Source organism: Meles meles, chromosome 5, assembly GCF_922984935.1.
Source record: "Meles meles chromosome 5, mMelMel3.1 paternal haplotype, whole genome shotgun sequence".
Taxonomy (NCBI): domain Eukaryota; kingdom Metazoa; phylum Chordata; class Mammalia; order Carnivora; family Mustelidae; genus Meles; species Meles meles.
The window spans coordinates 151856079-151874178 of NC_060070.1; positions in this window are offsets into that span (position 1 = coordinate 151856079).

The window sequence follows — 18100 nt, forward strand, 5'->3', positions numbered from 1 at the left end:
AACGAAGGCGCTTTCTCAGTGGATTAAGCCGCTGCCTTCGGCTCGGGTCATGATCTCAGGGTCCTGGGATCGAGCCCCGCATCGGGCTCTCTGCTCCGCAGGGAGCCTGCTTCCTCCTCTCTCTGCCTGCCTTTCTGCCTACTTGTGATCTCTCTCTCTGTCAAATAAATAAATAAAATCTTTAAAAAAAAAATAGCACTTTAAGGAAACAATAAATATTTCAGATTTAAAAAGACAATGCAACACATGACCCGGGATTTTCTTTTGCTGTAGGGCATTATTGGAACAATTGGTGAAATCTGAATAAAGCACATATATTAAATAATTTTACTTTATCAGTGGTAATTCCTGAATGTATTAATTGTTCTTTGGTTATGTAAAAGAATGCCTTTAAAACTTAGTCTCCTACAGCTTCCAAAAAAGTGTATAGGTCACCTTTTTATATGACAGAGAAAAAATACAGTAATATGCTAAATATGCTAAATTTGGGGAATGAAGGGTAATCAGAAATTCTTTATATTCTTGTAACTTTACTGTCAGTCTGAAGTTATTTCAAAATTATTTAAAAATAAAAAGTTAAAAGAAAAAAGAATAAAACCACAAATAAAGACTACATGCATTCAAATTTAACAGCATAAATATACAGTTTGCACCACTGATATGAAAGGGGCAATGAGTAAATTACCGAATATGAATTTAGGATTGATGAAGGAATGGGTGCAAAGTGCTAGAGTGAGCAAAGAAATTCATAACACACATGAAAAAGCTAAACAGTACATTCCTAAAACAACATTGTTTAATAACTGACTATCTTTAGAAATGGTCAAAAAAAACAAAAGACAACTGACAGAATGGGAGAAGATACTCTCAAATGACATACCAGATAAAGGGCTAGTATCCAAAATCTGTAAAGAACTTACCAAACTCAACACCCAAAGAACAAATAATCCAATCAAGAAATGGACAGAAGACATGAACAGACATTTCTCCAAAGAAGACATACCAATGGCCAACAGACACATGAAAAAGTGCTCAACATCATCAACCACCAGGGAAATACAAACCAAAACCGCAGTGAGATACCACCTCACACCAGTCAGAGTGGCTAAAATTAACAAGTCAGGAGACCACAGATGTTGGCGAGGATGCAGAGAAAAGGGAACCCTCCTATACTATTGGTGGGAATGCAAGCTGGTGCAGCCATTCTGGAACACAGTATGGAGGTTCCTCAAAAAGTTGAAAATAGAGCTACCCTACGACCCTGCAATCGCACTGCTGGGTATGTACCCTAAAGATACAAATGTAGGGATCCAAAGGGGCAAATGCACCCAAATGTTTATAGCAGCAATGTCCACAATAGCCAAACTATGGGAAAACCCATATGTCCATCAACAGATGAATAGATAAGAAAGATGTGGTATATATACACAACGGAATAATATGCAGCCATCAAAAACCTGAAATCTTGCCATTTGCAATGACGTGGATGGAACTAGAGGGCATTATGCTAAGTGAAATAAGTCAATCAGAGAAAGACAATTATCTCTGATTTCTCTGCTATGAGGAATTTGAGAGGTAGGGAGGGGGTTGTGGGGGGGGCAGGTAGGGAGGGAAAAAATGAAACAAGATGGGATTGGGAGGGAGACAAACCATAAGAGACTCTTAATCTCACAAAACAAACTGAGGGTTGCTGTGGGAGAGGGGGGAGGGAGAGGGTGGTGGGGTTATGGACATTGGGGAGGGTTTGTGCTATGGTGAGTGCTGTGAAGTGTGTAAACCTGGCGATTCACAGACCTGTACCCCTGGGGCTAATAATACATTCTATGTTAATTAAAAAAATGAAACTAAGATCGGGCACTAAAAAAATAATTGACTACCTTTAATATATGAAAGCAAAATGGTGCTATAATCCACAACAACAATTGTAACATGGAAAGATGTGACCAAATCTGAATCACTCTTTGCTCCCTTATAATGATGAGTAAGGTTTGAATTAGATGGACACTCAGTACTTGGACCAACTGCCAAATGGACAAATGTTAAAATCTATATTTCTGTGAACCATGTTAAACCCAAACAGCACTGTTTTCTTGAAAGAAGGAACACCCTTCCAATATAAAAGAATAAATCTGGTGGTGCCTGGGTGGCTCAGTGGGTTAAAGCCTCTGCCTTCGGCTCAGGTCATGGTCCCAGGGTCCTGGGATCGAGCCCCACATCGGGCTCTGTGCTTGACAGGGAGCCTGCTTCCTCCTCTCTCTCTGCCTATCTCCTCTGCCTACTTGTAATCTCTGTTTGTCAAATAAATAAATAAAAATCTTTAAAACAAAAAAAAGCCTCTGCCTTCAGCTCAGGTCATGATCCCAGGATCCTGGGATCGAGCCCCACATCGGGCTCTCTGCTCAGCGGGGAGCCTGCTTCCTCCTCTCTCTCTGCCTGCCTCTCTGCCTGCTTGTGATCTCTGTCTGTCAAATAAATAAATAAAATCTTTACAAAAAGAGAATAAATCTGAAATTTTATTTTAAAATTAATTAGCATTCTGTCATGAATTTTTGCTAGTGAAGTTTAAAAAGTAGTATTAAGGAATGAGTAGGTGGCTCAGTGGGTTAAGCGTCTGCCTTCAGCTCAGATCGTGATCCCAGGCTCCTCACACAGTGGGGAGCCTGCTTCTCCCTCTGCTCTGCCTGCCACTCCCCCGGCCTGTGCGGTCTCTGATAATAAAAAAATAAATAGTAGTATTACTGTACACTGTCAGCCACTGGTTTGTTTCTTCGGTAGCTCTACCGCAGAGGAGGGTGCCCCCTTCTTTTCACCTAGCCCTGAATTTTCTTTGTCTTTCACTTCTTTTCTTCATAGACAAAATATTCGTTTTTTATGGAGGAAATAGGACTAATCATATTTATGGATAGGAACTATGAAGGCACTGATAAGCAATGAATGCAGGCGGAGCTTAAAGGGCTACAATTCCTGAGAGAAAGGAAATGATATGAGGTGCACAAGGGCTTCCTCCTTGAGGACATGTTCTATTTTGCAGCATTTTGGAATAGTGCAAAGAAGTAGATAGACTGGGCTGAGGAGGCCCTTGGAGCCCGGGGCTACCAATGTCCATGGACCCTGAGGGACCACGTTCCAGTGATGAGGGAGCCACAAAGAAGCTCAGACTTCTGTGTATAAACTCTTCTAACATCACTGATTAATTCCTAAATTGCACATATACAAAAAGATATTCCAAAGCTCTGCAGGAAAGAGCAGTCCGAGGGCTGGTAACACTCTGTTGGGATTCAGCAGCTGCACAGTTGTGGGGAAGCCCTTCAAGCTCATGCCTGTCCCAGTTGGAGGGAACTGGGTAAGCACTAGCGGCGGACATTTGGGACTTCAGAGGCTAAGCAGTAAGTGACAAACCCTGGTCATAAGAACCACATAAAAGGGGGCACCTGGGTGGCTCAGTGGGTTAAGGCCTCTGCCTTCAGCTCAGCTCAGGTCATGATCTCAAGGTCCTGGGATCGAGCCCCACATCGGGCTCTCTGCTCAGCAGGGAGCCTGCCCCCCCCCTCTCTGCCTGCCTCTCTGCCTGCTTGCTCAGGTCATGATCTCAAGGTCCTGGGATCGAGCCCCACATCGGGCTCTCTGCTCAGCAGGGAGCCTGCCCCCCCCCTCTCTGCCTGCCTCTCTGCCTGCTTGTGACCTCTGTCTGTCAAATAAATAAATAAAATCTTAAAAAAAAAAAAAAGAACCAACCACATAAAAGGAGTAGCGGCAGGTCTTTGGAGTAAAGAAAAATTAACATAAACCAACTAACCAACTATAACAAAGGTTTAATCTTATATATTTCAGAAAGACTACCAGTAAACCCTGAATGTTTGAAAAGAAAACATCTATATAATCCACAGGTACAAGAAGAGAATACATTGGAAACTTAAACATTTTTGAGCTGGATAGTAATGAAATACAATATATTCTCATTTGTGTGATGTAGCTAAAGCTGTTTTTAGAGGGAAACTTTTACATCTAACTGCAAGCACTAAAACAAGAGAAAGGTTGAAAATAAGTGATTTAATTTTTTAACTTAATGGCTCGGGAAGCCCTAAAATGTTGAGAATTTAAATGCAAAAAATAGAAGCCTCTACAAAAATAAGTGCAAAAATCAATCAATGGAAAGCAAAGATACACCGGAGAAAATCAACAAAGTAAATATATTTTAAAAACAAGAACACGTTATTATGAATACCTTTATGTCCGTGTATGTGAAGCATTTAATGAAATGGGTACATTCCTTGAAAAACCAGTTTACCACAGCCGACACAAAAAGCAATAGGAAGTCTCAGTTGTCCTCTACCTATTTAAGAAATTCAATACACAATTTAAAAAGTCACTCATATAAACCTCAAGGTCTAGACAGATTCACTTGTGATTTCTTCTACACAAAGAAAGATAAAAATCAATCTTACAGAAACCCTTTCAGAGAAAGGAAAAGAACATCTTTCAACTCATTTTATGAGACCAACATAAAACCTGAAAAGAGACTATGAGAAACAGAATGTTACTTGCCAATATCTCTTATAAACATAAGCTCAAAACCGTTAACTAAAATATTAGCAAATCAAAACAAGCATTTAAAAAAAAAATCTAAAACATCATGACCAAATGGGATTTATTTAGAAAGTCGAGACTGATCTAACATTTTAAAAATGTAATTTACCACATCAATAGACTATAAGAACCAAAATGAAAATGATCATCTTAGTAGACATGAAAAACCATTTGATAAAATTCAATATCAATTCATGATAAAAACTCAAAAAATGCTGAAGAGAGGGGAATTGCGTTAGTCTAAAAGCAAAAAAAAAAAAAAAAAAACAAATGCCTACAATGAACCCAAGTTTTGGACTATGACAAAAATGTCTATATCATTTCTTCTACTCAACATGGTGCTAAAAGTAAAATCTAGAATAAAACAAGAATAATTGATATTAATATTGGGAAATAAAGCCTTCATTATTAGAAGGTAACTTGATTATGAATGTGCCAAACTGAGAAGAATCTAAAATCTATTGGAATTAGTTAACTGAATTTACTTACTATTAGCTACTATTTAGAAGGTTATTTGCCTTCGTGATCAATATATAAAATATCAAATGTATGAGCATATTTTAGCAATAAGCAAGTGAAAAATAAAATCTTCTAAATTTCATTTCCAAAGCATTACAAACATTACCTAGAAGTAAGTCTGAAAAACGAGTGCAAGAAGAATACATTAAAAACCAACAAAACATTACTGGGGTAAATTAAAGAAGACCTAAAGAATGCTATGCCAGGTTTGTACGTGGGATGACTCAATAGTGTTCGGTCAGTTCTTCTTAAATTGATCAATAGATTCAATGAAATCCCAATCAAAATCTCAGAAAGTATTTTTGTAGAAACTAATTCTAAAATATATTGGGAAATGCAAAGGAACTTGAAAAGTCAAGTCAATATTGAAGAAGACAAACTAGAAGACTTATGCTGCCAATTTACAAAATAGGTCTTAGGTCAGTTTAGTCAAGCAAGGGTGGTCTTTTTAATAAATGATGATACAACATTTTGATAGATAAAATAAGCCTTGACTTCCTACTTCATAGTACAATCACATTCTAACCAAAACTACTTCATGACAAACCTAAACCATCATGTGAAAGAAAAATAACCCAGTTTCTAGGAGAAAAACTATAGAATATCTTCATAGGTTTGGGCTAGACAAAGATTTCTCAAACAAAACATAAAGAACCTAAATCATAAAATGAGAGGTTGATGAGCTAGATACTTTAAATGAAGGATGTGTGTTGGTTGCAAAAGACACCATTTAAAAAGGGAAAACACAAGCCATGGAACGGGAGGAGGTATTTGTGATATATATGTAATACATAAATGTATATATCTATTCATAAAAGGACTAATATGCATATATACAAAGAATATCTACAAATCAATAAAAATAGACAACCCAATTTGATAATGGGCCAAAGACTTGACACTTTATAAAAATGGTCAATAAACATACAAAAAGATACTCAACATCATTAGTCACAAGAGGAATGCAAATCAAAACCAAAATTAGATAGCACTGCACACCAATCAGAATGGATAAAATGTAAAACTCTGACAATACAAATTGGTGGTAGGAGCATTTGCCACATTGTTGGTAGGAGTATAAATCAGAGGATGCCTGGGTGGCTCAGTCGGTTAAGAGTCTGCCTTCAGCTCAGGTCATGATCCCAGGGTCCTGGGATTGAGTCCCACATCTGGCTCCCTGCTCAGAGGGAAATCTTCTCCCTCTGCCCCTGCTTGTGCTCACTCTCTCTCTCTCTCTGTATACATTAGTATAACCCCTTGGAAGAATGTTTCACCATACCTACAAAAGCTAAACATAGCGTTCTTATAACCCAGACATTACACTACGTGAGTATATAACCAACACAAATAGCATGTGCATGCATGTCATAACAACTTCATTTGTAATAGTCAAAATCCGAAACCATGGAAGTGTTCGTCAGTGGCAGAATGGAAATGGAGATTAGTATACAGTCAGCATAAAGAATAACTACTGATATTAACACAACAACATGGCTAAATCTCACAGATATAATGTCACTCAAAAAAGACACAGAAGAATACCCACTAATAAGAAGTACAAAACAGAAAAATTGATTTATGATGACAGAGCGCTTGTCTTTGGAGGGAGCACATGCACGGACTGTGATGAGACTAATGAGAGGCTTTCATACTGCTGAAAATATTCTATATCTTTTAAGATTTATTTATTTGACAGACAGAGATCACAAGTAGGCAGAGAGGGAGGCAGAGAGAAAGGGAGAAGCAGGCCGAAGAATGGAACTAGAAGGTATTATGCTGAGCAAAATAAGTCAATCAGAAAAATTATCATATGATCTCGCTGATATGTGGAGGCTGAGAAACAAGGCAAAGGATCACAGGGAAAGAGAGGAAAAGATGAAACCAGAGAGGAAGACAAAGCATAAGAGACTCTTAATCAGAGAAAACACACTGAGGGCTGCTTGAGGAGAGGGTGGTGGAGGGATGGGGTAACTGGGTGATGGACATTGGGGAGGGTGTGTGTTGTGCTGAGCACTAGATATTCCATGAGACTGGTGAATCACAGACCTGTAACCCTGAAACAATATGTTAATTAATTGAATTTAAATTAAGAAAAGGGAAATCTTGCCATTTGCAATGATCTGGATAGAACTAGAGGGTATTATGCTAAGCAAAATAAATCAATCTGAGAAAGACAATTATCATATGATCTCACTCATATGTGGAGTTTAAGAAACAAAGGGGAAGAGAGGAAAAAATAAAACAAGATGAAATCAGAGAGGGAAACAAACCATTAGAAACTCTTAATCACACTGAGGGTTGCTGAAGGGGAGAGGGCTGGGGGGATGGGGTAACGGGGGAGGGTGATGGACATTAAGGAGGGCAGGTGATGTGAGAGCACTGGGTGTTATGTAAGACTGATGACCCACTGATCTCTACCTCTGAAACCATGTTAATTAACTGAATTTTAATTTAAATTATATTTATATGTTAATTAACTGAATTTAAATTTTAAAAAAGAGGAAGTAGGTTACTGGCATAAAGACAGATAAAAAGGTCAATGGAACAAAGTAGACATACAAAACCAAAGACAACCAGCAAAGCGTCACTGACATTCAGTGGGGCAAATGACGGATTTTTCACAAAGCGGACATGAGTCAGCGGACATACGAAGGGAAACAGTGTGGACATCCAGCTCTTTTGCAAACTATCCCCTAAACTAGTGCCAGATGTGTTAGGGAGGGACCCACGAGAGCTAAAACAACAAATCCTACAGAGGTATACAGGAGACAATCTTCGTGAGCTTTGGATTAGCAAAGATTTCTGGTTTAACAAGCAGAAAACGTGAAAACCATAAAAAATTGATAAATTGGACTTCTTTAAACTTAGGAACTTCAACACATCCAAAGACAGCATTAGCAGAATGGAAAGGCACAGAGTGGGAGGAGATATTTGTCATACACATATTTGGCTAAAAAATTTATGTGTAGAATATATAAAGGACTCCTTAGGGCCACCTGGGTGGCTCAGTGGGTTAAGTGTCTACCTTTGGCTCAGGTCATGATCTCAGGGTCCTGGGATCGGGTCCTGGGATCGAGCCCCACATTGGGCTCCCTGGAGCCTGCTTCCCCCCCTCTCTCTGCCTCCTCTCTGCCTACCTGTGATCTCTGTCAAATAAATAAATAAAATCTTAAAAAAAAAAAAGAACTCCTTAAAAGCAATAAGAAGAAAAGACTATAGCCAATCAGTCCAATGGTGGGAATCTGAGTAGAACCTCCTGGGGCAGTGGCTGACAAGCTGGTCACTAACAACGAGGGCCCCTTTCAAGGCGTCTGTCACCTTCCCCTCAGTGTGGTGCTGGTGCATTATTTTTAATTCTCTGGGAAGGCAGAACATGTCAGCTTCAACGTCTGCGCGGTAACCATCTAGTTCCATCTTCTGAACCCTCCTGTGCTACAGAGGCAAGAAGGTTAAAAATACATTTCCTGAGTTCCCTTGCAACTAGGGCTCTGGGTGTGACTTCTGTTTGCCTCAGAGTTTTCAAGTGTGGACATAAGGCTCTGTGCTCTGTGCTGCCAAGCCCGATCACGGACACGCTGGATGTTCTGCAGACGGACACGAAGTGCGAGGTGTCAGCGGTCTTGCTGATTCACATCTAGGAGGCATGGCGAGCTCTCCAACATGTGGTTCTCAAAGAGTTGTCCCCAGAGCAGCAGCATTTGGCAGCTTGTTTTGAAATTTAAATTACTTCCTGACTCTTCTGTGGGTACCCACTCATACAGGGCCCAATTAACCCCAGAGTTTTGTGGGTTTTTTTTTCTTTTAATGTCTCCTGCCATCCAGAGCCCATTACCTGAACCATCTCCTTCATCTAACGCTCACAAACCAGGCCAATGTGTCCCTGTCCCAAATCAGCCCGGGGTCAGGTACCAGAGAACTAGGGAGAGCCCTGACACCCCGAAAGCGCACTTGGATGATTCAACTTGGCCCATCCTAAACTGTTTACCCAGACCTGCCCTGCCTTTCCTCTGGAAATGCCAACAAAGACTATGGCTCATGCTTTCCCCTTCCTCTTTTCTGCTTCCTGATCAACACGGGTGCCTCCCACCGTGGGTTGTTTCTAGTTTTCAGGAGGACTGTTTCTAAGAGAACTCAAAACTATTTCTGGGGGAACTGTGAGTAACATTAAATTCTTCTTTCTGTGTTGACCTCTCCTCTCATCACCCAGTCACCTCAGGGCACAAAATCACTGACTGACTTGCCTTCTGTCATGACAAATCACGTTCATGCCGCATTTGAGAACCACTGCCCTAGAAAGAACACTCGTATTGAAGAAGCCTCCAGATGCCTGGAATCAACCGTTTCAGTGGCAGCATCTTCATTTCTTACTTTCTTCTTTAAAGGTTTATGTATTTATTTGAGAAAAAGTGTGCACCAGTGGGGGGAGGGGCCGAGGATGAGGAGATGCAGACCCCCGCTGAGTGGGGAGCCTAATGAAGGCCGGAGTGTCCATCTCTGGACACTGAGATCATGACCCCAGCCCGATTTCAGGACCCTGAGATCAGAACCCTAGCCAAGACCAAGAAACCAAGAGTTGGATGCTTAACCGACTGAGCCACCTAGGCACCTCAATCTCCTACTCTGTTCCAGAAACTTTGTAAGTTTCTGTATTCTCTTTAAATCCCCTTTTGCTTAAAATAGCTTGAGAGGTTCTGTTAAGTAAATTTTTATTGACAGACAATATAGTATCAATGCAGAAAAGTCGATAAACTGTAACTTCACAGCCCAAGAAATCTTCAGAAAGTGAAAGCACCGATGTATCCTGCACTCCAGAACAAGAAACCACCATTCTCGGCCTCTCCAGCAGGTCCCCTCATAGACTTTCTCAGTCATAACTACCTTCAACAATCACCTATGATTTCTAATACCATAGATTTGTTTTGTCTATTTTGAACTAATATAAACAGAATCATGAGGTATGCGTGTCTTTAAGTGTGGTATCACTTCAATACGAGGTGAGATTTTCCAGTTTGTGTGTGGTTGAAATTCACTTATTCTCAGTGCTCTACCCGCCTTTAGTATGAAAACCGATTATTTACCCTTTCTTTTGTTAATGGACTTTGGATTGCTTCCAGTTTGGGACTAAAATGGCTAGAATGGTTTTGTTTCCTGCAGCTGAACTCCAATTCACTTTTGTCTGAATCTACTGTCCCATGCCCCCCCCCTTTTTCCAGTCCAGACATGTTAATGGGGAGAAAAATAAAGAAGGTGAAACTGTTAATAATCTGTTACTTCAGTCTAAGTAAAAAAAAAAAAAAAATCAAGTCAACAAATTCCGTATATATTAATTGCAGCCATCTTTTCTCCCACTGTGGTTTGTGAAAGCATGAATTGTTTCTTTTCTGTTATTTCTTAGGCATTCAACTTCCTTCAAACTAGAGTTTCACAGGAATTTACTTAAAATGCTGGAGGCTTGTTACAAACGTGAAGACCGTCGTAGACAACAGGTTTGAGCAATGGGAACTTGATGAAGGCACGAGCGCCCACAGCGACCACCTGTGCCGACCCGCTTCGAAATTCCCATAAGCCCCAGTTGACCAATGGGCTACTTACAACCGGGGACGTTTCGACAAGGGAACATTCCATATATCCCCATACCTCCTCACGTTCCCTTTTTTAAAATTTAGCTTATTTAAGAGAGAGCGAGAGAGAGCGCGAGCGAGCAAGCGCACACGAGGGTGGTGGGGGGCAGAGGGGCAGAGAGAGAATCCCAAGCAGCCTCCACGCTCAGCTCGGAGCCCCATTTCCATCGCAAGACCCTGAGATCATGACCTGAGCTGAGATCCAGAGCCCAGTGAGCTTAACTGACTGGGCCAGCCAGGCACCCCTCACGGGTGCACCGTGAATTCCGAGCCCCCTCCGCATCCTCGCAGCCAGTCTCCCCCGCCCCCCCATGTCGTTCTCAGTAAATGTCTATTCCCCCTGTTCTGCCTCAGGTGAATCCTTTCCCCGCTTGCCCGGCCCCCGACTTCCACCCGATGGTCCCCCCACATCTGGGGGCCCCATCCGACAGACACCACACAGACCCAGCAGAAGAGTCACGGTATAACTCACTCTGGCAACATCTCTATCCCAACTTCTGTTCGACTTTAAGTTGCACTTAGTCAAGCTTTTTAAAGAGTGATTATGTGATTGATACGCAGTTCGAGAGCAAAGGCCGTTCGGACAATAGACTGCTCAAACACGGAGTCCGGCTCCTTTACCCCAAAGCTGGGTCAATACTCCCCTCGGGCCAGACTCCCCTCCGTTAAACTGGGGTACCTTAGAGTTGATTTCACGTCGGTAGGCGACGGCTCGCCCTTCCTCTCCCTCCCACCCCCCTTCCCCCTGCTCTACACCTCTCTCCCCCACCTCCTATTTATCTTTGCCTCAAAAACTGATATTTATTCAAAGAAAACAAAGACAAAAAATGAGGCGTGCAATATGCAGGGGAGGGGGGTGTCCCGCCCTCCCGGACGCAAAGCGGCGGAAGCAGTGCCCCGCCTGGGACCCGGCCGGAGCCCCCACGCCCCCCCCCCGGACCTCCCGGAGACCGCTCGGAGCCGCCCCCCGCCGGAAGCCCCCCTGGGGCCCGGCCGGAGTCACCCCGGTCCCCCCAGGGAGCCCGCCGCGCGGGGTCAGCCAGGAAGGGGCGTGGGCGCCGAAGGAAACCTCAGGGTCCTGGTGCCGCCGGGGAATTGCGCTCGGAAGGCGGCGCGCGGGGCCGACCCCAGAGCGCGCAGGGGTCGCCTGAACTCACCTGAGACTGCTGCTGGCGTCGGTGCTCTCGGGTGCCGGGGGTCGGCGCTTTCCCCCACAGTGACGGGCGGGGCGGGGAGCTCGGGCAGCGGGTGCGCACGGCCCGGAGCAGCGCGGGAGCGCGTGCGCGGCTCCCACCTGCGGGTGGTCGTGGCCGGGCGGTTAAGGCCACGGGCTCGAGATCCCCTGGGGGCTCCGCGCTCAGGTTCAAGTCCTGCGGACTGCGGCACGTGTTTTTCTCCGACTGCCCTGAGGCTGCCCCGGGGGAGCTCGCTGGCCGCTCCCGCCACGGCAGGGGGACGCCGGCGACCGATGGCCCTGCTCCGTCCCTCACTTGTAACTTTGCTGCCCCGAATCGCCTGTCCTGGGGTGGTTTTTGTTTTGTTTTGTTTTTTAACAATTACCTTCATGGGCCAAAACCGAAACACGAAACTAAGGAAGAAAGCCCAGCAACCCAGTTTTTCTTCGAGCGAAACACGGGGCTCGGCGATGCCGCCTCTCCGCTGTCCTTGAAAGCCCACCCGGATTTTCTTCCCCACGCGCTCCCTGTGGCGAGCACACGGCTGTCACTTGGAACGTCAGCTCCGCGAGTCTCCAGGCTGGGCAGGGTGTGCAGGAGTCCCCGCCGAGGTGCGGGGCTTACCTCCAGCCACAGAGCCACCCCGCGGTCCGGCCACACCGCCGGGACACCAACCGGCCTCGCGGCCCCCGGGGCGCGCGTGTCCCTTCCCGGGGGGCCTGGTTGCGCTTCCGTGCAATCTCGTGGCTCCGACAAACCGTGCTTGTCCTCCCACTCAGATATTCCCTTTCTTCTTCCTTGATCTTATTTTTTTTTTAGACAATCAAATGTAACGAAAAAGAAGCGAAATGCGTAAATATGAGCACTACAAAAGCAGAATCGTGGTCTGACCGTGGAGAGCCGCGGCGCACACCACGTTCGTCGACTGACCACAGTCAGCTTCTCCAGCATCAACAACCAACATGACACACCTCCCAGGGATGGTCTGCGACGGTACCGCCTCATTTGTGTGGCATTCTGCTAAAAGCCCATAATCTGAATTTCACTCTCAGGAAACATCAGACAAACTCAAGTTTGGGGTGCATTCTCCAAAATACGTGACCAACTTGTTTTTTTAAACGGCAAAGAAGCAGCGGCGCCTGGGTGGCTCAGTCAGTTCGGCGTCTGTCTTTGGTTCAGGTCATGATCTCAGGGTCCCAGGACCAAGCCCCCCCCAACCCCCGCTTCTCCGTCATCCCCTACCAGTGCTCTCTCCCTGTCAAGTAGGTTAACAAACAAGCAAACAAAAAATAAATGGAACAGGAGACAAAGAGTGGGGAGCTCTTCCAGATTCAAGGACTAAAGAGACAGGACAACTGGATGCAATCTACTTTTCCTGAGATAAAATTGCTGTACAATTAGCAAAACATTAAAAAGATCTACAGATTAAGTAAGAGTTTGAATCCTGATTTCATAATTGTGCTGTGGTTAGGAAAGAGAAGGTCCCGTTTTCAGAAAACACTGAAGTAATAGGACTAAAGGGACATCTTGTCTGAAACTCACTTTCAATACCTAAGGGAAAAAATTATGTAGATGTAAATCTCAATATAGCTGTTGAAAAATTAAGGCACATGTCATAAATTGTCAACATTTGGTGAATACAGGTGAAGGCTTTATGAAACTTCTTTGTACTATTCCTGCAACTTCTCCATAAATTAGAAATTATGTCAAAATAAAAAGTTGAAAGAAAAGCCAATACATCAATTAATTTAAAAAATAATGCTCACTGAGAGAAAAACCCAAGCACAACTTGAACATTAGATGTAACACGGGTGTTGAGGACATTATTAAACATGAATTTATACCTGATCAAAGAATAGTATGCAGAATTCTACAGTAAGCAAAGAAACTGATACACATTACTTTTAATAATGACTGATACTTAGGATAAAGGCACAAGAAAGAAGTATCACACAGCAGTTTCTTGCACGATTGAAGGGTGAATATGATCAAATTATTCTGGGGTCCCATGATTTTGTATCAGGAAAAAAATGAGAAGTGCATTGAATGACTGAGTGTTACATCAGTTTGTTTTTTCTTTTCCCTTAAGATTTTATTTATTTATTTAAGAGCCAGAGCGAGAGCTTGAGCAGAGGGAGGGACAGAAGGAGAAGCAGGCTCGCTGGAAGCCTGCCAAGGGACTCCGTCCTGGGATCATGACCTGAGCTGAAAGCAGACACCTAACCGACTGAGCCACCCAGGTGCCCCAACATCAGCCTTTCAATGAATTCACCATCCAAGTTCATAATCAAGAAACACATTCTAGGACAATGAATTCACCATCCAAGTTCATAATCAAGAAACACATTCTAGGACAAAAATAAACCTGAAATTTTAATCAACACTTTAATTTGAACATTCATTATTAAAATTCTGTTATTTTGATGTTAGTGGATAAAGTGTGAATGAATGTTCTTGTGTAGCAGGGGTAGTCATTCAATTATTTCTTCAATCCCTCTGGTTCACATTTGAAGTACCATGAAGATCCCACTTTCAGCTAAGATTAAACATTATTTGTTTCTTTCTTCTTTTCATTATAGACCATATATAAAATGCATATGTATAAAACAAGTGGAAATTAAAATTCAAGTATTTCATTTCAGCCAAACCTTAAACATCTAGGAATAAATCTAACCAAAGATGTGCAAGAATCTGCATTAAAGACTACAGAATATTGCTGGTGGAAATTAAATGGAGGAAATACTATGTTTATTTTTTGAAAGACCCAATTGTTTTTGAAAGACTCAATTTTATCAACTATTTCCAAGTTGATCGATAGATTCAATAAAATCCTTATCATCCTCCAAATATGTATCTTATGGAAATTAACTCACTATCTCATACATATGAAAATGTAGAGCAACTTAAAAAACCAAGAAGCTATTGAAAAAGATAGCAAAGTTCAAAGACTGGTACAAAATAGATATATCAAGATATATGTAGTTACTTATAAATCTATAGTGATTAAGACAGTATATTGATTATTATATAGGTAAGTACTAAAACGTTATCTTCATATCTATAGCAACTTGGCAGGTTGAACTATATTCCCCAGAATTCCCTTTTTTAGATGTTTCTGACTGGACGGTCCCCAGGAGACATCCTTGGAGGGGGGAGACGTCAAGCGGCAGCTCATTCCCATCCATCTGCTGACCGACCTCCTCAGGAGGGGGCACTTGGCCTTGCCACTGCCCCACCTTCCCCTGGATCCTCCTCCAGCCTCCTCTTTCCTGGATGAACGTGTGTGTTTGGCTCTACATGAAGGGCCCTGGTTTCTGGAGGACACGTGCACGGAAGTGACCCAGATTTCAGTCCGTCCTGTGGGGCTCCCCTTCATGCCTGCGGGTTCCCACTTGCTCGAATCTTCCCCACTTTACATCTTTCTTCCCTTCCGGATCACGCTGCCCCATGGAGTCCGAGCCACCGTGCATCAGCGTGTTTGCAGCCTGCTCAGCCAACTTGGACAAATCTCTCAAATATGTATATTCACATATACGTATAGATATGAAAGTATGGAACTGTCCCTGGTAGTTCTGCTTCTGTCCTTGAACGCTGACTGCAGTTCCTCGTTCATGGACTTGTTCCAAGGGTTAATTTTCACGGGGTTGACCAGGAATACAAGTAGCCACAGAATTGTCTGTATTCAAGAAGAGGGTCATGGAAGAAAAGGATGAATAAACACTACATAAAGGAAAGATTTGAGGAAAGGAAAGTCCCATCAAGATTTAAAGTCAGATTGGTGGTCGGGGCGGGGTGGGGGGTGGGGGGTGCCTGGGTGACTCAGTCGGTAGGGCCTCGACTCTTGGTTTCCACTCAGCTCATGATCTTGGGGTCAGCATGGAGTCTGCTTGAGGTTCTCTCTCTCCTTCTCCCTCTACCCCTCCTGCCACTCTCTCTAAAATAAATAAATAAATCTTTAAAAATAATTAAAGTCGGATTAGTGGATTTAAAATGACCAGTGCCAGAAGGATTTGTTTTTCACCACGGCGAAACAGCTGGAACCAGACTTACTCTTCAACCTTAAACTAAAAAACTGAATAAAGTAGACCAGAGTCGTGCTCTTCAGACAGTGACTAACTCCGATACCAGGGAGAAGGAAAACAAATGAGAAAAGAATCAAGCCACCTTAATGCCTGAAAACAGATCAAGAGGGACATTTCATAATGATACAGGATTGAATACCTCAAAAGGACATAATGATCCTACCAATGTATGCACTTAATCACAGAGTTTCAAAATACATATAGCAAAATCTGATAAACTGAAAAGAGAAATAGAAAAATTATTCAAATACAGTTGGAGATTTTAACACTTCTCTTTCAGTAACTGATAGAACAACTAGTCAGTAAAATCAGTAAGAATATACAAGATTTAAACAACACATTATCAATGAACTTGACCTAGTTAAGATTTATACAACACTCTATCCAACAACAGTAGAATACATTATTTTCAAGTAACATTGAATACTTACTAAGATAAACTGTGTTTGGGGCTATAAAACAAATCCTGTTAAGTTCAAAAGAAATGAAATCATAGAAAATATATTCTGTGACCATGACAGAATTAAACCACAAATCAATACCAGAAGTTAAAGAAAATACTTCTAAATAACCCACAAGCCAAATAATATATCGCAAGGAAAATTTAAGTTTTTAATTAAGAAAATAAAGGTAAAATATAACAAAGTGTCTGCAGCTGAAGTTTTGTATAGACAGCAATTTATAGCAAGAAATATTTATATTATAAAAGAACAAAGTTCCTGAATAAATTAATTATACTTCCACCTTAAGATATTACCTGAAACTAATATAACATTGTGTGTTAACAACACTAGAATGAAAAAAACCTAATTAAAAAAAAGAAAGTAGAAAAAAAAGGAGAGCAAGTTAAACATGAAATAAGTAGAAGGAAAGAAATACTAAAGAGAAAAATAAAAATTAATTAAAGAAAACAGATAAAAGACAAAGAAAAATCAATGAAACCCAAAGTGTGGTTTTTTTTATAAGTTGAATGATATTGACAATCTCTGGTCAGACTGATCAGGAAAAAAGAGTCCCATATTACCAATATCAGGAAAGAAAGAGGGGGCATGTGCCCAGATTCTACAGACAATAAAAGAGAGGTGAATAATATTATGTCCATTAATGTGACAAATTAGATGAAATGGATCCATTTCTCAAAAAACACAGACTATAGCTCACTCATGAAAAAATAAAGAATCTAAATTGTCATATATCTATTTCAAATAGTTAATCAGCCAACTTTTGATTTCAGCTCAGGTCATGATTTCAGGGTCCTGGGATGAACCTGGATTTGGGCTCTGTGCGCAGAGTGTGGAATCTGCTTGGGATTCTCCATCTCCCTCTTCCTCTACCCCTCCACTGGTTCGGGTGGGCTTTAAATAAATAAATAAATAAATTCTTTAAAACTAAATAAATAAGCAAACAAGGAAAAGAGAATTTGTAATTAAAAACCTTCTCACAAAGCAAAGTCCAGGCCAGGGCACGTGGGTGGCTCAGGTCATGATCCTGGGCTCCCAGGATTGAGTCCCACATCAGGCGGGGGTCGGGTCTGCTTCTCCCTCTGACCTTCCCCCTCTCATACTCTCTCTCTCTCTCTCAAATAAATAAAACCTTGAAAGAAAAGGAAAATCCAGGCCAATGAGGATGGCTTTATTGGTGAATTCTACCAAACCTTTAAAGAAGGAAGAACACCAGATCCACATAAATTTTTCCAAAAACTAAGAGGGAACATTTTCCTATTCATTTTGGGAGGTCAACACTACCCTGATAATAAAATCAAGTAAGAGTTGAGGAAAAAAAAAATCGCAGACCCATGTTCCCCATGAAAAGAGTTGCAAGTATTTTAAACAAATTTTAGCAAATCAAATCAAGTAATTTCTAAAAAGGATGATGAGCCATGACCAAGTGGGCTTATCCATGGGTGGCAAAAAGTGCCTATTGCTTTTCAGTTCTCAAGGGAGTCATTTTCCCTGTCCCTAAGGAAACATGGGAACTAAGACCCTTTCTTCCAACACTCAGTAGCCCTGTGAATTGATGAACTTCTCTGCACATGTTTCTGTTTGTAAACCAGGGTGGTGGCACCTCACGGAACTGTTCTGAGGGTTTAATGAGGTTATTAATCAAAAGTCACTTC